This window comes from Triturus cristatus, chromosome 6 (genome assembly GCF_964204655.1).
Source record: "Triturus cristatus chromosome 6, aTriCri1.1, whole genome shotgun sequence".
Lineage (NCBI taxonomy): Eukaryota > Metazoa > Chordata > Amphibia > Caudata > Salamandridae > Triturus > Triturus cristatus.
The window spans coordinates 1,315,249,337-1,315,272,078 of record NC_140589.1 but is presented as its reverse complement, the minus strand read 5'-3'; the positions used below and the strand labels follow the sequence as shown (position 1 = coordinate 1,315,272,078).

The 22,742-nt window shown below is 43.0% G+C and overlaps 1 protein-coding gene across 2 annotated transcripts in view; it reads right to left on the bottom strand.

Annotated features, from left to right (window-relative positions):
- Positions 1–22,742, bottom strand: part of LOC146821358 (uncharacterized) — a 123,412-nt gene that overhangs the window by 11,517 nt on the left and 89,153 nt on the right. The gene's annotated exons all lie outside the window — the stretch shown is intronic.

The window sequence follows — 22,742 nt, the reverse complement described above, 5'->3', positions numbered from 1 at the left end:
ACACAGTGCCTACAATTTTAATCTTTCTAACCTATAAATGAAAATAAACAACTGCCATATTTTACTAGCCTGGTGAAATCCCTGGACTTCATACTTGTAACCAACACGCTATGCTACTCGACGCCTACTATCGGCCCATTCCCATCTGATCATGACAACATACACAATAGTTAACATTCTTCCACAAATCAATGCCCCTATTTCCATGAGGAAACATTCCCTGACTCCTACCTTTTTCAAACTAAGTATGTGATGATCTCACTCCATTCCTACCCGTTACGTCAATCCTTTCAACAAAGTCTGAAAAACCCTTTAGTTCATTATATCCACGTATACCCTCTTCACTCACTGCCTTGAACAATAAACCAGGACGTCGCCTACTATTCACAATTTCAAAAGCAAAGTGAGAGCACTTCTGTGCAAACGGTGCTAAAATAAGACCACAACTTAAAGGAAATACCAACAAGCCCTGGGAACGTTAACTTGTGCTATCAAGAGTGCAAAATCTTCATACTTTAAAAAATTCAGCACCCCACTTTAGACTTGCGTATTCAGACGCACAGAACACTACCAGCAACCTACTCTCTCTACTCACTCAATGACTCCTCTCTAGTAGCTAAGAACTTTGCTACCTACTTTTCCAGTCACCATAACAGTCCTGCTTGCTACATTTATTACTGCTCCACCAACCCCTCCCCCCCAGCCCATGATACAACCCCATGACACTTGAATCCCGCTAATCTACACTCTCCCATTTTGTAACAACTTCTCTCATTAAACTCATAAAATGTATAAAAGCTGGTACTCGCTCTCATGCACAAGCGGACCTTTCATTTGAATTTAATTTTTATTGTATATTCAACAGAAAATACAGTACAAGTTCCCAAAGTTAAAAATGTTTTTAAAAATTAAAGACTCAATAACACATATTAACAGAGTCAGATGTGGAAAACAGTGAACAGCTTCAGTCTATGTGGCAATATGATACAATATAAAATCGATGATAAATAATACTGTCTAGCAGCTGCCAACCCAGAAGAGAAAACAACACATGCATTGCGTCCTGTATTGAGCAGAAGCAAAACTGACAATCTCTAGTTGCACATTTAGACTAATATGACCATACATTTTAAACCACTTGAATGCTTGTTTTCAAAACCGATAAAATGAAAAACTGCATTCTCTTACCAGGATGGAAATTACAAAATAACCCCAAACTTTATTTTTTTTAATTTAGTGATTATAATGCAATCCTTACTTTTTAATTGGGCCAATTTTTAATCCACCTCAACATTTACTTCGAGTTCCTTACGTCTAGTATAATGGGGGGACCCAGTGCTCCTCAGAACCTGGGTATAAAGTTTAGAGATAAAGTTGGTTCTGTCGGGAACAGAATTACTTTCTAGCTTTACTTTCTTAAATCACGCAAAGAGAAAACAAAACAACAACAAAAACAAGGGAACACACAAATCATGAGTGAATTAATCAATATATTGAATGAACTACTTTTTTCTTTTTCACATTATAAAGTGTGTGAATGACACTAATAGGCTGTCACACAAAAGTTCCTTAGCAGCATTATTAACAACTACCTGAAACCAGCGATTGGTAATTACTCGGGGCGCACCCCCGTCCATCGTTATTTTGCACACCATGCCACCTCAGTTTGGACCCAGCTATATGCAAATCAGTCTGAAGCATGGATGGGGAGATGTTAGCTGACCAAAACAGCTTCTGCAGACTTGACCAGAAATGTCCCTTCCACCAGTGCAAGCAGCATATACAGAAGCAGTGAAATAGCATGCACAGGTGCAGTGGCAAAGGTGGCCCAATGGTCTGAGGGGCCCTTTAAACCCCGAATTGTGCTGTATTTAAAAAATCAAACAGCAGCCAGGGGGCCTATTTCCTCCTACCTTGCACTAGACCCATGGTAGACTGGCTACACTACTGCACAGAAGCAAACTCTAGCTCAGGGATCATTGGAGCTGGATGCTGGAGAGCGAAAACAATAATTGATGGACAGAATGCAGAACAATATCATACAGAGATCTGGGCCTATTGGGAGCAGTCCAGCCCAAACTGCCAGGCCAGGTCCTTCCTGAACTGGAAACAAGCATCCTAGGACCGGTTTCGGGTTTTCACTCCTCATCAGCCAGGATAGCTGGACTCCAGTGGCATGGAGAGCATGGAAACTCAGGCTGTTTAGTTATGCAGCTGAGTGACTTAGCGAAGATGTTGCTTTTCATGTGTGCGCTTGTGCACTGCATACAAAGCTACACCCAGCAGGTGAAGCAAAACCCCTACAGCAATTGTAGTGAAACAGTTAATGCCCCCACCCCCTTCAATTAAAAAAAATGATTAGGCCCACAGAATGACAAACACATTTTGTCAGAATTATCATTTAGTAAATTTAGTGCTAGCAGCTCTGAACATATTTAACAACTCAAACATTTCAATTATGTTTTAACAATGCAATCCTGTACATGATTGCTAACATTCTAATGGCAGTCAGGTCTCCTTAAAAGTGTAAATGTAGCTACAGCCTGATTCTTTATCAGAAATGGTGGAAGGGGCTTTGAGGGTTATTTGGAACCCTCCATATCCTCCACGTCTTTGACACCTACTTCCAGGCAGGACATGGATCAAAAAGACTTTACTGATAATTTGTTACAGAGTGGCTTACTGTTACTCTTGTTTTCTTACACTGAAATCACAGCGCACAACACAGTTCTAAACATGATGCTTGCCTCTGTTCCCCTGGGACATAATAAATGCTCCCCTAGACTAGAGCCTCACGCCCCCCCCCCCACCCTTAGATTAAGTCAGACACTGCCAGAGGTGTCCACTCCCTAGTTTGAAAACCTTTTCCATCAAAATTATACCACTGATTTTGTCTTCTCTCCTTTTTATCAGATGGTGAAATAAAGCAATGGTAAACAATCCCTTTAGTCTTGCACTGGAAATTAATAAATATTACAAAGGTCAAAAGGCCAGTATACGAAGCTCGGGGATACCCCAGAAAATACGTTAAAATGTGGGAGTGATAGGCTGATTACAATGCGCAGCCCGAGGCTAGTAGATCCGCAGACGATACAAAAGTTCAAACTTTTGGTGGTCCCAACCACTGACCTGGTCTCTGGCATTATTTTGGGACCTACCTCCTTGCACGCTCTGGAGACCTCCGGGTTGCCTGCGGGTGGGGATTGTGCGGAAAGCATTGCGCATTGTTGTTATATGTTTACCACGTCGTATGGTGTTGAAACGTGTTCTAAAAAAATATATTATAAAGGTCGCCCTTAGGGCAACTGTACTAAGAAAATCTTCTGGCTGCATCTACAATATTCAGTGTGCTGAAACCTGGGATGATGAGGAAGGAAACACTGCCTGTCCCCTACACTGGACCACACTTCTATCTACATTCAAGGGCTTGCTCTTCACAGTACATCCTATGCAACTGCACGTCCGTCAATATCTACATAAGCCTCCTCTGTGTATGCAGAAAAAGCTATTTTTTAATACTAAAAATTAGTTTTTTTATGGCATTTGGCACCACATTAAAGTGTAAAAAAAGAAAGAAAAAAATAACGGTCCATTTCCATTTATGTATCCAAGATCTGGAACAACATCTCAGTATCCATCAGGACTGCCCCAATTCAGGAAAGAGTTGAGGACACACCTCTTCAAAGAACACTATATCATGATGCAGAAACGGTTCACACACAAGTTACCTCTCAGGTCACTTGCTGACTGTATCCTTGCCTGTAACACACACGGGGGGTGGTGTGTGTGTGTGTGTGTGAGTGTGAGTGTGAGAGTGTGTGTGGGTGTGTGTGTGTGTGTGTGTGGTTCTTTTTATTTGCTCCAGGGCAATCAAGTGCGTCTTCAGGTAAATAAGACTGAAATTGAGTTACCTAAGCTCTTATTTCCATTAATATGTTCACTGTTGGAGAATTTAGCACTCAATAGCAGCCAAACCCTTCTACAGTGCACCTCCTGCGTGGGAAGAGGCGCACGTGATTGCCCTGGGGAAAATAAACCCAGAACTCAATATCTTCTGGGGACGCGCTTTTCAAAATACCTGCATTTACTCAATGAAGGCTCGCCGTGAGGGGAACGGCTTCTGAGGGGAGAGTCGCCTTGGCCAATTGATGCAAATCGGGACCGGGAGCCTCCCTGCACCGCCGTGAGGTAAACGGCTTGGAGACCACAAGCCCCAGCATCCTCAGCTCCGGGCGCCTGCCGCTGACGACATCAGCCAGCGCCCGGGCTATTCATAAACTCTGCAGGCTTCACGCAGCGCGGGACGCGCGCGGGCAGCGCCCGGGCGAAGCCCGGGCCAAGGGCGGGCCCGTTTGTGCCCGTTAGAGACCGAGTAAGGCCGGGCCCTCCCTCTTTGAATTTCGTCAAAAGGTCAGTAATTCCTGGATATTTGAAAGTTGTGCGTCCTCAGGTACTCTTGATGTAGCGGCTCCAGCCCACCATGCACCATAGCCGAACAACATTCGTATAACTTGCACTGTTGCTTGGAGCTTTGTAGCCTAATTGAACCTGTACGCAAAAAGTTGAATATTCACCATTTAAAGATGTCTACCGCACCAGTAACAGGCCGGAAGTCCCTTGTTGGTACATTAGACCAATTCTTGGTAAGAGTTTCCTCTATCTTGGACAAGGAGATTGATGTTACTGAGAAGCGTTTGTCGCTGGGTTCCCTTGCTAACAAACGCTCCTCGTTGGGCTATCTGTCACAAGTACGTTCCCCTGTTCGTACCTTGGAATCGGGAACTGATACCGGAAATGTAAGCCTTGTGCCGGACGACTGTGATATTAATCCCTCTTGCCATGACTCACCAATGTTTTGCATTCCAGAATCTGATGGAACTAATCTCAACACAAGACCAAAAAAGGGCTCCACTAATCCCCCATAAACCATTGGTGTGACGGAAAGTGTAAAGACTAGGTCTGCCACGAATCCAAAGGCTAAAGCTCCCACCTTAAACAACAAAGAAGCCCTGAAAACCCTGAAACCTAAGAGAAAGCGGAGAGAACCACTGGACGTTGGTCACACAGCAAAGTCCAGAAGAATTAGTTTAGGGGCCCCACCTGAGAATATCCCTGACCCCAAAGGAGCATCGTTAGCTAGTGGGAAGGAGAGCGCTCCTATGCTGTCCCCCTCGATCCCGCTCAAGGACTTGCATAATTTGGATGAAGATTTTTGGGGGAAATTGGAATCAATTTTGTATAAAACCTGTCAACCAATTTATAGTAGGCTGGACAGAATTGAAAACAGATTGACTTGTTTGGAGTTGTTGTGTTCATCAACGCAGTCCCGGCAGAAACATGCTACCAATAGCCGAGGGTGTGAAAAATCTACTGTGAAAACCACGAATAAAAATGTCTCAGCTACTAATATCGCTCCCACTTCCAACCCAATTATTGCTGCAACCAATCCACCTGACAAGGCCTTAGGGAACCCAATGCACACCTCACATGTAGGTAGCCTAGAGAGCGGGGGGATTAGACAAGCGACAGCCAGTAGTAGCCATGTAACAAAAATAGCAGATAGGGTAGATTATAGTCTTCGAGCGACATTGAAACACCCAAATATTCACCTCCCCCCTGAGTCAAGCCCCTACGTTATAATATTGGCAGGAGTTAAACCCTTGGGCCCAGACTCTAGGGAGGACTACGGGGACCTGAAGAACAAGTGTGTGTATTGGCTAAATTCCAATCGCCCCTTACCCCAGAATGTTTCCACAGAAATCCTCTTTGCGCGTCGAGTTAATTGGATGGGCCCCAAAAAGAAAAGCATAGCAGGAGATTGCGTAATAATTAATTTTAGAGATCCCAGGGCAGTTGAGCATATTTGTCACTGGCCAAACCCAAACCCTCGCACTCCCATCCTCTCCCTGCCTTTGTCCTACTTTTATGATAATCGCCAGTGCCCCAATATAGTGGATGTCGGCTACAGTGGTAATTATACGTGGCCTAGAAGCAACAGATATCCTAACGTGCAGACGGAGGGTATCATTTCCTCTGGTCTGGAAGACTGCGATTGACGACCAAATTCCTGCAGGTTTAGGAAACACTAGTGCAACATAGATGTAACCCATGCAGAAAATTGGGTAGCTTACTATACCATAACCAAGGATGACAACATTGACACTAACATAATTAATGAAACATTACTGGACCAGCGCCAGCTGGGGGAAATATACCGGCCTCCAGCTGGGACCGGACTTATAACCCCACCGAATACCGATATAGCTGCAGCTGGTATATCTGGTAATGTCATGCATGATACTTTAACTAATGGGAAAACTAGTAGTATCATCAATCTGACTTCTTTTGCAAGGGAAAGCTTAAGCCTATCACAAGGGCCTTCAAGCCCTCACAAGGGTAGATTGCAAGTAAGTGGCCAATTGTCAATAATGTCTTGGAACATAGCAGGCCTAGGTACAAAGATGGTAGACCCTGATTGGCAGGGTTTTATATCAAAATTTGACATGTGTCTCTTCCAAGAGACTTGGTTGATAGATCCCTTGATATGCAGTGGATTTCTCAATTATTATATCCCAGCTCTAAAAAAAGGAAGAGGTCGACCATCTGGCGGGCTAACAATATGGATTAAGCAAGACCTAGGATGTCAAGTCACCCAAAGTTCAAACATTAGTAACGATATATTATCTGTAAAGATTGCCTCAAAGGACGGGGTAAACCTCGTAATCTTTAATGTTTATGCACGAGGTCTGCCGGGGGGGAAAGAGTCTCCAGTAGTACAACTGTTGGAAGAATCAATTGACTCACTGCCCTCTAACTATCTACCCATTATAGCAGGCGATTTCAATACCTCGTTTGAGCCCCTGGATCACGATATATCTCAGCTTGCGGCTGAAGAAGATGCAAGCTGGGGAATCCCAACCCTTGAGATAGCCCCAGTAAAAAGGTGGTCTGGGGCAGCAATCCAGCTAAGTGGATTATGTCTAGGGAGTCATTTGAGAGCAGCTAATGGCAGGAGCCCGTCCGACAAAAGTGGCTTAAACACTTTTGACAATGGTCGTAGGGCAAGCAGAATCGATTATTTATTGATTCATACCAAACTTTGGCCCTACTTCATAGATATGGAGGTAGTAAATAGAACCGAGAGTGATCATCACCCGTTGGTCTCATCATTTAATTCATTCTTACTTGGCGCTACAGAAAAGCCACAAATAATATATGAGCCAGAGTATCGCCTGTCTAACGACATGCGCCACCTAAAATGGGCCCAGGTTGTAGATGACCCAGAAGTTTTATTAGCTATAAAAGGAGAAGTTACCCTTGCATTGGAAGAATTGAGCTTACCGGTCGAGGGCCAGGACTTCCATCAACGTACAGTGGAAATTCACGCAAGGCTTTTTGCGGGCCTGCGGAAATATTTCCTCAAACCTGCCCCTCCCAGGAGCTCCATGCCGCAAAGGAAAGCGGGATGGTATAATAGTAAGTGCAGAAAGGCCCGGAACGAATTAGGCAGTGCACTCAAGCAGAAGGACCCAACATTCGTAAGATTAGCTAGGTCAAAATATGGGAAAACTCTTAAAGAGGCAAAGGTAACCTGGGAAAACGAAATTTGGAAGGACCTTCTTGAGGCTTCAAAAAATAAGAACAGCAAAGTTTTTTGGGATACCTACAAATGGGATAGGGGTGGTATAGCAGAGCGTCCTCAAAACAATGTGCCACAGAATGCTTGGATCGACCATTTTAAACCCCAATATGCCGCGCCCGCTCAAAACTTTCTTATTGAGACCTCTCCCTATGTATTCTACAAAAAGGCCATATTCACGCTTAAGGATGTGGACAGAGCACTAGATGGAGTAGTCAGAGGAAAGGCCCCGGGAATGGATGGTATCCCCGCAGACATGTTTACCAATGACAGAAGCCTCTGGTCTAGCTATATCATGCGACTTGCCAACGCAATTGCACAGGGGGCAGACATACCGCCTTCATGGAAGTGCGCTGAAATTGTCCCAGTATTCAAAAAAGGAGACAAATCAACCCCTAGCAATTACAGACCAATCAGTCTGATTGATTCGGTCCAAAAGATCGTAGGCCGTATGCTTTTATACATAATTCAAACTTGGATGGATGATTATGACATCCTCAGCCCAATGCAGGCAGGGTTCCGCTCCCGGATATGTACAATCGACCAAGTCTTCCGGTTTCTCAACTTATATTGGAAGACGGTGGTCTTGGGGAAAGGCGCCCTCTATGCAGTCTTTGTAGACTTAAAAGCTGCATTTGACTTGGTCCCAAGAAGTAAGCTCTGGCAGGTCCTGATGGAGCTGGGAATAGCACCTGAACTTCTCACCGTGATCATCCGCATGAGGGAAATGTTGCCAGGGTCCGCTGGGGGGGCCCGGGGGAGGTGACAGAGGATTTCCCGGTTGGCAGGGGAGTGAGGCAGGGCTGCGTCATGGCGCCGACCCTGTTCTCGCTCTTCGTCAACGGGGTGGCCGGTTGGCTCTCGCGGACCCCCACCGATGCGCCGAGTCTGGCAGGAGTGCGTATCCCTATCCTCATGTTTGCCGATGACACGCTGATAATTTCTAAGACCCCTGGCGGATTGCAGAAGGCTGTTGGGTGTTTCGAGGAATTTTGCGTAGAAAGAGGTCTGGAGGTAAACACGGGGAAGACAAAGTACATGTCCTTTAATGGTTCAAAAACCTTTAGAGGAAAAATAATTATGAATAAGTCGCTCCTGGAGGAAGTGACATCTTTTACATATCTGGGGATAACATTGCAAAATGATATGCGTTGGGGTTGCCAATTAGACCGGGCTGGCCTACAACATAAACAACAAGCAGGGGCCTTGTTGGCTAGATTTAAAACCTCACTAACTAAGCCAATTTCTCCAGTTTTAGAAATCTATGGTACTAAGGTCCTGGGCTCATGCCTCTATGGGGCCGAGCTCTGGGGCTTTAATAACTTGAATAGCTTGAAAGCCTTAGAAAATGCTTTTTTGCGCAAAGTCACAAACCTCCCTTCCAGCACACCACTGCGAACGCTATTATTGGATTTGGGCAAAAAAACCCTAGAACATCTGGCAAGGCTACGTCCAATATTATATTGGCGTCGACTCTGGTGTACTGATGAATTAATCCATTACAGGAGTGGCTTTAAAGATATCATAGACTCCGACAGGTCACAAAAAATATCATGGCTACAAGGGATAAAATCCCTTTTGGGAAGTATAGGCCTGACAGATCTCTGGAAAAAACCTGCAGACACCATTTTTCCTTCCAAAGAAAACTTGAAAAACATGTACTGGGAATGGGTATATAGATTGGAAACCACCCAAGGCCTTTCTACCCATTTAACAGCCCGCTTTTTGGATTTAAAAGTCCTTCCCCATCGAGAGGATTATTGGGATATCATCGAAAAAACCACTGACCGCAAGTTGTATTTCCAGCTGCGGGTGGGTACACTACCCATAGCGGAATTTACCTCTAGATGGGGGAGGCAAGGCAGTAATAATGATAAGTGTTACAGATGTGCTGAATTATGTGAGAACATCGGACACCTATTATTTTTCTGCCCAATGTACATGGCACCTCGTAAAAGATGGATACAACCCATCTGCAAGCTCTTTGGCATGAGAAGATATGCTATCGCCCTTCGTATCCTGTGCACTGATCCTACCCCTCCAATATGTATAGCTGTGGCCAAATTCCTAGGGTGGGCCTGGTGTATAAGAACAAATGCCCTGAGGCAAATTGCCAATTCCTCTTCTTTGACTTAACACATAATTGCATATCCTCCTTGGATAATCTACCGGTTGCTAACAAACAGAGTATTGGGATGTGAAAGCTACGTTTAGCTAATTTTTGTATATTATAAGCTGACATGTAAAGTCTTTTAAATCTAATTTTTATTATAAGATCGTCGGCCACTGGAAATTTAATTGCAATTTTATCTTTTTAGGTAATTTATATGTATTTATATGTAATGTTTGTATGTGCTTTTATGACTTAATTGCCGAATAAAGCTAACTGAACTGAACTGAACAATATCTTTTGTCAACAAAGCTTCCTCTTAGATAGATTAACTGAGGCCTCAAATGATCTGATTGGGAGTTTTCAACTAAAAACTGGTTTTAGCAATGTACTAAACCCATTTATGAGTCGGAAACTTATACTGACTCCTAAAATGGGTTAAGCGTTGTAGGCGTTACTTCCAAATAGTAATTCCTATCCACCTGTATCAATAATGTAAGGCAAAAGTGGCGATCACCGTTGAAAAGTTACTGATCTTCAAGCTTGCTCTTTAACCCATTCGCAAAAAGGGAAGAGGTCACTTAGGGACCCCTTCCCTTTTGTGAATGCTAAAAAACAAAAGTTAGTTTGGCCCACAGAACCACAAGAAACTCTCAAAAACTCTGCTACATACCTCATTAATATTCATGAGGTAGGTTGGTTGCGACCCACTACGAATCAGATTTTTGAGTGATGTAATATGTGACGTCATCAGCAGTGCATTGCGGGGGCGCGAGTTATAGTTAGCTGAACTAACTATAACAGGGGAATTTCTAGGGTTTTGTACGAGGGAAATGTCCAGCTAACTATAACGCCCCTGAAACCTATGGTTTTTTCAGTGAATTTCAAAGGTTTTTTAAATGCCAATTCATAACTATAACGCCCCTGAAACCTATGGTTTTTTCAGTGAATTTCAAAGGTTTTTTAAATGCTAATTCCTATCTATAACTTATCTGTAAAGATATCATGAAAAGCATTCTTTTTTAAAGTAGGTTGCACATTAGTTTTGTGGAAAAGCATCTTTGTGATTGGTTAAGAAAAAGCAGTTTCAACGTGGAGAACATATCATAGGATAAAATTTGCTCAGATCAACCACACCTGCTACTTGCATTTGGAAGGCACTGTTGGAACTTAAAACAATCATCAACTTTTAACCTGCACGTGTCATTAAATATTCAAGAAAATGTTACAAAAAAATATCGTTAAGTTTGAAAAAATTGATGAACTTTTAACCTGCACGTGTTGTAGAATGTTCTAGAAAGTGTGTTGATAGAATACGTTGCACTTCTGACTTCTATGTGTTGTTGAATATTAAAAAAACGGTTCATATGGAAAATTAAAAAGAAACCAATAGAGAAGTTTTCAAACCTAAAAGAATCAAGGAACTATTCTAATTTATTGTTTACATGTATTTATGTGTGCAGCAACAAAATTATAGGCACAACAGCACTAGGAAGAGGAAGAAGCAGGGAGTGGGGGAGATGGGCAGAATGGCACACATGCACAATTAAGTACAACACACATATAGACTAACAATGTCCAAAATGAAACACACCAACAAGGAGCACAAGTCACACAACCCGCCAACATCACACCACTGAACGAGCATAGAAGTGAAAACCATGCTGCATTCATACAGGATGAGTACAAAGGCCAGTCGTTGGTGTTGTGGGATGTCTGCGACCGTGGTCTTCATGGATGAGATGCCCAGCATGTGGCACATGGTCGAGTTCACTGTGTGTTATGTTGCCAAACGGCTGCTCCTCCCTCCCACGAGCCCCCACACTTTTGTACGGTGAGCTGTTGTATCTCGTGCACTCGTACGGCACGCCATTGTAATGCCTATTTGCGCATGTCCTGCTACATTCCAACTACAACATCACAGTGCCGTTTAGAGGTGGTGCATGCCACTTTACAACATCGACTGCTGCAGCTCTTGCAACAGGCCACACCAGAACACAGAGACACACTTACCACACTTCCTGTACACGGACATGTCCGAGACACCCCGTTCCCCTTGCCGGATAGGCACACCCCTGCACTGACCTGTGAACCCCAGACCAGCACACGCCAGTTGTGCATGCAGCAGGATGCGTACGTAGCTACACATCCAGGCTCACTGACAATCCTGAGGTGACAGCACACTGTGATGTTGCAGGGCTCGTGCCTATCATGCTAAGACAATGACCAGAGGGACACACTTACTAAGATATGGGTTTGGGGGGTATTGGTGGTCCTGGAGTTGTTGCGATGAGTCTTCTGGCCCTCATGGGTATCCCTGTATCATGCTCATTGACTCTATGCAGGGGTGGGGAATTCCTATCTCCCGACGCCCGAGACATCTAGATTTCTTACAAGGGCAAGAGGTTTTAATTTCTAACTTGTCCAAAGGACAAGTAGACAGGCTTACGGTAATCTGATACACAGCAGTTTAACCCTCTTGGTCACAGCCAGTTAATAAGGAGCTCTGAGCAGTTCATTGGCAGTGAAAGGGTCAATTCAAAAGCTGGGACCTGCACTTTAATTTCACCAGAGCAGAACAACAACATGATTGAGCTGAGCTCAAAGTTGCAGCTCCTTATAAAACATCCACAGCACTGTCAGGTAAGAGTCATTTTGCTTTCTCTCCGAGGCTTCCAGGCCCTCCTCAGACCCTTTCCTTTTCTTCGCGCATAAGATGCAGCTCCAGAACACTCACATCACTGGAATGTAAGAGGCTGGGTCTCTTGGCTCATGCTCTGACTTTAACCTTGTGACCCCCAGCCTTTTATTCTGTGCTTCACCCTTTACCCTCAAATCGGCCCCAAGATCCCTCCTGCCCTCGCCTCCGGGGGCCTACAGTAAAGCACATGCTTTCTCTTCTCTTGCAGCCCCTGGACAACCCTCCTTTGCACTTTGCCTTTCCTGTGCACCTTATGTTTCACCCAGTGCCTGTACTTGCTAACCCCGCTCCCCTTGGCCTCTCATATCTTACCTCATCCAGGGCTTACATTAAAGCTCATTAGTTTACCCATGGGGAATTCATGCAAACCTCAGGCGCACCCTAATTTCTCTCCTTGCACTGGACCTCTCCTCTCACTTTGTGCTTGCACCAGGGGCATCTGAACACGCCACTGTAGCTAAAAGCAGCTGTGGAGTTCTTGATGGGCCTCTTCTTTCTGCAGTTCCAGACAAAGGTTCATAATTTACTTGAAAGGGTTGATGGATATATACATGGATGGATATAAGGCTGGATGAGTAAAAGGATGGATGGATGAGTGAAAGGATGGATGGATGAGTGCAAGGGTGAATGGATGGATGTGGTGCAAGTGGATAGATGTGTGTTGATGGATGAGTGAAAGGGTGAATGGATGGGGTGAAAGTGGATGGATGAGTGAAAGGATGGATGGTTGATTGAAAGGGTGGATTAATGAATGAGAGAGAGTGTGAATGAATGGCTGATGGAATGGGTGGCTGGGTGGATGGCTGGGTGGAAGGATGGAAGGATGGATGGATGGGTGGAAGGATGGATGGGTGGAAGGATGGATGGATGGCTGGCTGGGTGGAAGGATGGATGGATGGATGGCTGGGTGAAAGGAAGGAAGGATGGATGGATGGATGGATGGCTGGCTGGCTGGCTGGATGGATGGATGGCTGGGTGGAAGGATGGATGGATGGCTGGGTGGAAGGATGGATGGATGACGGCTGGAAGGATAGATGGATGGCTGGGTGGAAAGATGGATGGATGGCTGGGTGGTAGGATGGATGGGTGGTAGGATGGATGGGTGGCTGGGTGGAAGGAAGTGAAGATTGATGGGTGGAAGGATGTGACGATTGATGGGTGGAAGGATGAGTGAAACGGTGGATGGATGGATTTGAGTGAAAGGGTGGATGGATTTGAGTGAAAGGGTGGATGGATTTGAGTGAAAGATGGAAGAGCAAAGGTATGGATGAATGGAGGGATGAGTGAAAGGGTGGATGGATTTGAGTGAAAATCCATCGATGGTGGGGTGAAAGACAGAAGAGCAAAAGGATGAATGGTGGGATGAGTGAAAGGGTGGATGGATTTGAGTGGGATGGAGTAGTGAAAGATGGAAGAGCACAAGGATGGCTGGATGGAGGGATGAATGAAAGAGTGGATGGATAGGAATGAAAAGGTGGATGGAGGGGGTGAAAGTGGATGAATGGATGAGCGAAAGGATGGATGGATGAGTGGAAGGAGGGATGGATGAGTTTGAATGATAGATTTGGAGCTGGAAGGATAGGTTTGGCCAGGGGTGTTGTGAACCTCTCCCTTTAGCAGCTATAGCGGGGTGGAGCTCTTGATTAGCCACTTCTGTCTGGAGCTCGGCAGACAAAAGCCCATAATTAACGTGTAAGTATGAGTGAGTGAAAGGATGGATGTGAGTGAAAGGGTGGATGAGTGACAGGGATGTTGGATGGACGATGGATGTGTTGATGAAGGAAAGGGTGAAAAGATAGATGGGTTGCAGGGTGGATGCATCGGTAAGCGAAAAGATGGATGAGTGAAAGGGTAAATTGATGGATGAGAGGAAGAATGGGTGAGCGAAAAGATGGACGGATGGATGGCTATGTTTGGGGATGGATGGGTAGATTTGGATATGGATGGGCGGATGGATGGATTGACAAGCAGAATGGTGAAAGGCTGATTAAAGAATGAATGGAAGCTAATGTAGAGGTGAAATGTTAGATATCAGTGGGTGAATGAAAGGATAAATGTGTAGGTCTGCAGAAAAGAGGCAAAATACGGAAATCACTAGTTTTCAAATCCTTCTATACTATGAGCCTGACATAACCAGAGAGGCTATTATCCGAGCTCTTCTATAATGAGTGCTGCCATTATTTGACGGTGCACATCAAGGCACCAAAGGGACAAGTGGATTTTGTACAGGATATGTAGATTTATGAAGCTACCTGTCCCATGGACAAGTAGATATTTTACTAAATTCCACACCCCTGTCAATGGCACCTGTGGGTGTTCTGGTGTGGCTCTTGGCTGTGTTCCCTTTCATGGTGCAGGTAGTTGTCTTGCTTAACTCCAGCAGAAAGCAGGTGTAAAATCCCTGGTGCAAACATGTCTTATCGCCGGAATTTGTTTCGCATTGCAATTGCTGTGAAAGTTATGATGTGATTTTTTTCGTGTGCAGAACAATATACGAACTGAGCAGTGTATCTCGTCAAGATCCAGCACCTGACGCACTATTCCCAATCAATATAAATACAATGAGATTTCTTAATAGATTTCGTGTGTACACTGTAAGTGCAGCCAATACCTCAGTGCAATACAATACAGGATTTTAGTATTTAGAATAAATCGCAAACGTGCACCTCATGTCTTTTTGCACGGGAACGGCTACTCTCCATTTCATTATCAGCACTTTAACGGAAGTAAAGTTCAGAAAAATCTAACACACTATTCAGAAGTTGGTGCAAACTGCAGATATCACTAGTATTCCAGCGATAAGTGCCCCAAAATTTAACACCATGGTGGACTCCATCAAATAACAGTAATAAGAACAAGAAAGAGTCACACAGCACTTAAGAGAACAACCAAAAACATTATTAATTTTTTTTTCAAACTTTATTTTTTATAATAATAAATATATAAACGTTAAACTATTTTCAAACTTTATATTTTTATTAACATAAATATAAACAATAATCTAATAAACAAAATGTAACAACCATAATACAAGACAACAAAGCGGAACACTCCTGTGGGAACCACGGATGTCGATGACAGACCTGCAAAATCAAAAAGATTCTTAACAAAATACCACAAGAAACAAATCACAGATATATAAAATGTATACAGCTAACAAAATTTTATAAGTTTAACTTACAAAAACTGTAATTGTTGCCGCTTTAAAATATTTACCGAATCTGAGGAATTTTTTTTGCAGAAGGCACCACGCCCACAACGTTTTCCTTCAGTGGTGTGGAAATGTTTTACTTTTCCCAAGGGGCAAACAAAGATCAATGCCACCTTGGTCACGTGCAAGATTTGCAAAAGAGTTCTGTTGCGAGGGGATCCTAACAAGAAATACTCGTACGGCACGGCAAGTATGATGAAACACCGAAGGACCCTTCATCCAAAAAATCTTGCACGAGAAGAGTGCAAAAGGATGAGAAACACTCCTATTCTGTATCTGTAAAAAAGAATCACAAATAAATGTATATTAATAACTTTCAAATTTATACTATTCCATTACTGTACAAACACATTTTATATAAAAACTGACTAAGAAACTATAGCCCTGAACCACAAGTGTGACGATTGTTAAAACACTACATGCATAGTGCAGACTACTTTGAAGCAGTTCATGCCCTAAAGCTTACCTCACTAAAAGACTACATGCTAACTGACTAAATGATTACAGTACTATAAGGAGACACACTGGGTGAGTGACAGGGTGTTTGCTAGAAGAGTATGAATACTAACTAGGGAATTCAAGGTGTGAAACACAACTGTGTAGGTGATTAGAGGACTGCATCAATACTGCATAGGCATTTAAAGCAGTCCATGTGCTAAGGCCTGGCTCACTGCATGACTACTTGGGTACTGACTGAATGATTAGACTACAACAAAGAGAGTGCCTAGGTGAATTTATTAGTGCTAGGCTTTTCGCACAGGGAATGGATTAGTACTTGGTACTGAATGATTCACTAGAGGAGTGCAAAGACAGTCACAAGTGCTGGACTGTATGGATACTGACTAGGAAATTGAAAGTGTGAAAGACAAGTATCTAGGTGGTTAGAAGACTGCATGCATAGTGCATAGGGGTTTGAAGCAGTCCATGTGCTAAGGCCTGGCTCAGTGTATGAATACTTAGGCACTGACTGAATGATTAGAGTACTGCAAAGATAGTATCTTGGTGATTTTATAAGTGTTTGGGTTTTAGCACAGTGAATGGATTAGTACATGATGCTGAATGGGTCAGTAGAGGACTGCAAAGGGAGTTACAGGGTATTTCCTAAAAGTGTATGGATACTGACTAGGGAATTGAAGGTGAGAAAGACAATTGTGTAGGTGGTTAGAGGACTACATGTATAGTGGATAACAGTTTGAAGCAGTCCATATACTAAGGCCTGGGTCACTGAATGAGTACTTGGGTACTGACTGAATGATTAGAGTACTGCAAGGAGAGTGCCTGGGTGAATTTATTAGGGTTTGGCGCAGTGAATGGATTAGTACATTATGCTGAATGGGTCACTAGAGGAGTGCAAATGGAGTGACAGGGTGTTTGCTGGAAGTGAACGGATACTGACTGGGGAATTGAAGGAGTGAAAGACAAGTGTGTAGGTGCTTAGAGGACTGCATGCATAGTGGATAGGGGTTTGAAGAAGTCCATATGCAAAGACCTGGCTCTGTGCATGAATACTTAGGCAGTGACTGAATCATTAGAGTACTGGAAAGAGAGTGTCTGGGTGAATTTATAAGTGTTTGGGTTTTGGCACGGTGAATGGATTAGTACATGCTGTTGAATGGGTCTCTAGAGGACTGCAAAGGAAGTGACAGGATGTTTCCTGGAAGTGTATGGATACTGACTAGGGAATTGAAGGTGTAAAAGACAAGTGTATAGTATGTTAGAACACTACATGCATACTGCATAGACATTTGAAGCAGTCTATTTGGTACTTAGATTCTGACTAAATAATCAGACTACTTCTAGGACAGTGCTTAGGTAAAACTTTTAAATTTTCAGTTCTGCCACAGTGAACAGAATAGTACATGGTACTACACCTTAGTGTCAAACCCTGACTCATTTTATCAATGCATAAGCAAAGACTAGCTTCTAATGCTACTAAAACTTGACAACAGAACAGGTTTTAAATTAGTTATCTGTCAGCAAATACACAATGTTACCAAATGCCTCTCTCACAGGGGTTCTCAAATGCACACAGACTCACAGTGTGATTCTACACAACAACCACTATACCTAGAAGTTTACCAAAAATCATTCACTACTGTGGAAGTGGTAAGCGAACTGCACACAATCTTCATATTTCAGGACTGCACTTTTATGTCAAAGCCTGACTAATTTAATCAACGCATAAGCAAAGACTGGCTTCTAATGCTACTAAAACTTCACAACAATACAGGTTTTAAAACAGTTATCTGTCAGCAAATACACGATGTTACCAAATGCTTCTCTCACAATCCTTACCCAAATGCACACAGACTCGCAGTGTGATTTTAGACAAGCAACACTATCCTAGAACTTTACCAAAACTCATTCACTACTGTGGAAGGAGTAAGGGAACTGCACACAATCTACATATTTAAGTACAGCAAATCAGTGTCAAGGCATGACTCATTTAATCAACATATAAGCAAAGAGTGGATTCTAATGCTACTAAAACTTCACAACATGACAGATTTTAAAACAGTTATCTGTCAACAAATACATGATGTTACCAAATGATTCTCTCACAGTGGTTCCCAAATGCACACAGACTCACAGTGTGATTCTAGACAAGCACCACTATCCCTATGAGTTTACCAAAACTCATTCACTACTCTGGAAGAGTTAATGGTACTGCACACAATGTACATATTTAAGTACACCACATCAGTGTCAAAGCATGACTCATTTAATCAACGCATAAGCAAAGACTGGATTCTAATCCTACTAAAACTTCACAACATGACAGGTTTTAAAACAGGTATATGTCAGCAAATACACGATGTTACCAAATGCTTCTCTCACAATCCTTACCCAAATGCACACAGACTCACAGTGTGATTTTAGACAAGCAACACTATCCTAGGAGTTTACCAAAACTCATTCACTACTCTGGAAGAGTTAATGGTACTGCACACAATCTACATATTTAAGTACACCACATCAGTGTCAAAGCATGAGTCATTTAATCAACGCATAAGCAAAGACTGGATTCTAATCCTACTAAAACTTCACAACGTGACAGGTTTTAAAACAGTTATCTGTCAGCAAATACATGATGTTACCAAATGCTTCTCTCACAGTGATCCCAAATACACACTAACTCACAGTGTGATTCTAGACACGCACCACTATCCCTATGAGTTTACCAAAACTCATTCACTACAGTGCAAGTGGTAAGCGAACTGCACACAATCTACATATTTCACAACTGCAATTTACTGTCAATGCCTGACTCATATAATGAAAGCATAAGCCATAACTGTTTTCTAATGCTACTAAAACTTGACAACATGACATGTTTTATAACACTTATCTGTCAGCAAATACACGATATTACCAAACACTTCTCTCACAGTGGTTCCCAAATGCACACAGACTCACAGTGTGATTCTAGACAAACAACACTATCCCTAGGAGTTTACCAAAACTCATTACTATGTCAGTAAATACCCGATGTTACCAAATGCTTCTCTCACAATCCTTACCCAAATGCACACAGACTCACAGTGTGATTTTAGGCAATCAACACTATCCTAGGACTTTACCAAAAATCATTCACTACTGTGGAAGGGGTAAGGGGACTGCACACAATCTACATATTTAAGTACAGCACATCAGTGTCAAGGCATGACTCATTTAATCAACATACAAGTAAAGACTGGATTCTAATACTACTAAAACTTCACAACATGACAGATTTTAAAACAGTTATCTGTCAGCAAATACATGATTTAACCAAATGATTCTCTCACACTGATCCCAAATACACACTAACTCACAGTGTGATTCTATACAAGCACCACTATCCCTATCAGTTTACCAAAACTCATCCACTACAGTGCAAGTGGTAAGGGAACTGCACACAATCTACATATTTCAGGACTGCACTTTTCTGTCAAAGCCTGACTCATTTAATGAAAGCATAAGCCATAACTGTCTTCTAATGCTACTAAAACTTGACAACATAACATGTTTTAAAACAGTTATCGGTCAGCAAATACACAATGTTACCAAATGCTTCTCTCACAGTGGTTCCCAAATGCACACAGACTCACTGTGTGATTCTAGACAAACAACACTATCCCTTGCACTATATCAAAACACATTTCTTCATCTAGAAGTAGTACTACATTTTAGTATAGAAATATAACATAACTCATTTCACAAATTCATAAACAATGACTGGTTTCTAATTCTACCAAAATATAAAAACTGCACAGTTATCTGTCTACAAACACATGAAAAACACAAATGCCTATCACAGAATGGTTTCTACATGCACACACATTGTAGAGAAAAAAAGTACTCCCTACACTTTAGCAGGAAAAATACATTAGTCTGATTAAAATAGTCTACATACATCCCCTCACAATTAAATAACTCATCTTTCAAGTTCTTTTGTAGATTAAGGAGTATATCAATCACTCACCATATTTTCTTGTACGGAATCTCTGCACTGTGCACCTCTCAGCAAAAGCAAAGAATGAAAAAGTTTCCCTTTCATTTTCCACACATATACATGTAAACATCAAATCACAATCCTTCGCACATAAACTCAAAAGCAAACACACATTTCTATTGGTTAAACATTTCAACCCTTTCCAACTGAAATACATTTCAACCCTTCCCCCAATCTGCCTTCTGCCTGTTACCATAGAAACAGGTCATGGAACACTGCACTGAGCTCACAGGTCACAAGTTCAGCACACAATGTTCCTACACAAAACAGGAAGCGTGCTTGACTTTTCAACATATCAGCTTATCATATATAATGTTCCTGACAATCTGTTTTTGTTAACCAATAACAATCATACCTTTAAAAAACAAAAATATACACCCTACCTTTCAGTGTAGAAAGTTGTTATACAACCAATGATTTCTTGACGTTTTTCAAAAAACGTTGCCGTGGATCCGCGCACCCACCGCAGGAGAATCCGTGCATCCAACGCGATTAGATACGCGCACCGTGCGTGCATTTCGCCGCTTTTTTTTTAAAAAAGGGGGGCCCCAGAGGGTCCTTCTGGGACCCCCTAAGCACCTCTAGAGGGTCAGAGTATTTCCACTCTGCCCCCTTTATATGTTTTACGCACTTATTCCCCTTGCTTCTTCAGCCTCGCTTCTACCGAGGCAGAAAATGGCCGCCAACAGTTCCTGGTTTCGAATGTAGAGAGACGCTCGACAGCCAATTAGCATTCAGCGCGCGATTGGGAGGGTGCGTGATCCGTTCGGGGAGGGTTCGCATACGGTGCGGGTAGGGTCCGCGGATCCTCCGCGGCCATAGATATCACTAACTTTTTTACCCTAATTTTCTCAGGATCTACTGAACAGATTCACACCAAATATGCAAAAGGCACAAGTCCGAACTGAGGACTACCTCTTTGCCAAATTTGGTGTCATTCCGTTCAGCGGTTCGGGCTGTAGCTGCGACAACAGATCCTATGGGAAATTGCATGGGGAAAACGCGTTTAGGGACCCCCCTTTTTTCTCGGCCCCCGCTTGACGAATCACCACAAAACTTTCAGGGTAGGAGCGGAGCGGAGCTGGCCAAAAGTTTGGCGAATTTCACGAAGATTCGTCAATCGGCGCCAAAGAAATTCCCAATAGAATGTTGCGGATTTCCTATGGAAAATAGGTCCTAACTATAACTATCTACTGGCGACCGCCAGTAGATGATATATATATATATATATATATAAATAAAAAACCAATCCGTGAAGAACAGGTACAGTTGGAAGATCTTTAATTAAAACAGCTGGTGCATAATGCATTTCGGCCCTACGGCCTTCCTCAGATGCCGCTGTGTGCAAAGGGTAACTCCACCTCCACCTTTGAAAGCTGAACAGAATTACTTGAAATTTGGCAGAGAGGTAGTCCTCAGGTCAGGCATGTGCCTTTTGCATATATGGAGTCAATCTGTTCAGTAGTTCCTGAGAAAATTGCAGTTAAAAGCACATACATATCTATAGCCGCGCACCGTACGCGCACGGTGCGTGCACCCTAACGTGCACGAGCGTAATTCTGATTGGTGGATTTATGTCAGTCAACATTCGAACCGGTCGAAATCAGGAAGTGTCGGCCGCCATTTTGTGTGTTGTATGTGTGACAGTGAAAAAGAAAGGTGGAGAACGTGAAAAGGGGGCAGGGTAGAGAGTTCCTGACCCCCTAACCTTTGTCAGGGGGTCCCTGAAGGACCCCGAAGGGTGAAAACAAAATTTTATTTTTTTTCAAAAAATCGCGGGGTGCGCGCACGGCCAGCCGCCATTTTGAGTTTTAGAGGTAGAAGAGAGTTAAAAACACAAGAGGAGAACGTGAAAAGGGGGCAGGGTAGAGAGTCCCTGACCCCCTAGGCCTTGTCAGGGGGACCATGAAAGACCTCTTAGGTCTAAAAAAAAAAAAAAAGTTTTTAAAAAATATCGCGGGGTGCGCGCACGGTGGCAAAAAAACATGGTTGGCTCTAAAAAGAGCCGTTCATTGAGTGTTTTTTGTACCTACAAGTAAGTACCGATGCAGAGTCTAAAGTTCAAGAGGAAGACTCTGTTGCCTTCATCTGTGAAATGAACAACGTCTCCTCTATAAATGCCTTGCATGTTGTAACGCAAGTTGTTGTGGTATATAGAACCCATACCATAGTCTCTGAGGAAAGCAGAAACAGACTTATTGACGTGCTTTCTTGCTTTGTCAATCTGTGGACAATAACGGTTGGACCAGTTCCACTTTTGCCTTTGGCATATATTAGAATATACAAAGGTAGTTTGTGGAAAAAGTGACATCAATTGCACAAAGGTGTCCTTAACAAGCATTTCCAGACCTACCCCAGTTAAAGTGCCTAGGTCATTTCCACCACAGTGCACAATTATAAGGTCAGGCTGTGGGAGCTGTAGAAAGGATTTCACCAAGGGCATTAATTGGTGCCACTTTAACCCTCTCTGACCAATCCATTTAATGTCTACATTTGGCAAAGCAAGGTCTTTGAAAATACCTCTTTTTTCTGCATACTTTTCACTCCAGAAGACATAGCTATGACCTACAATCCACACTGTGAACA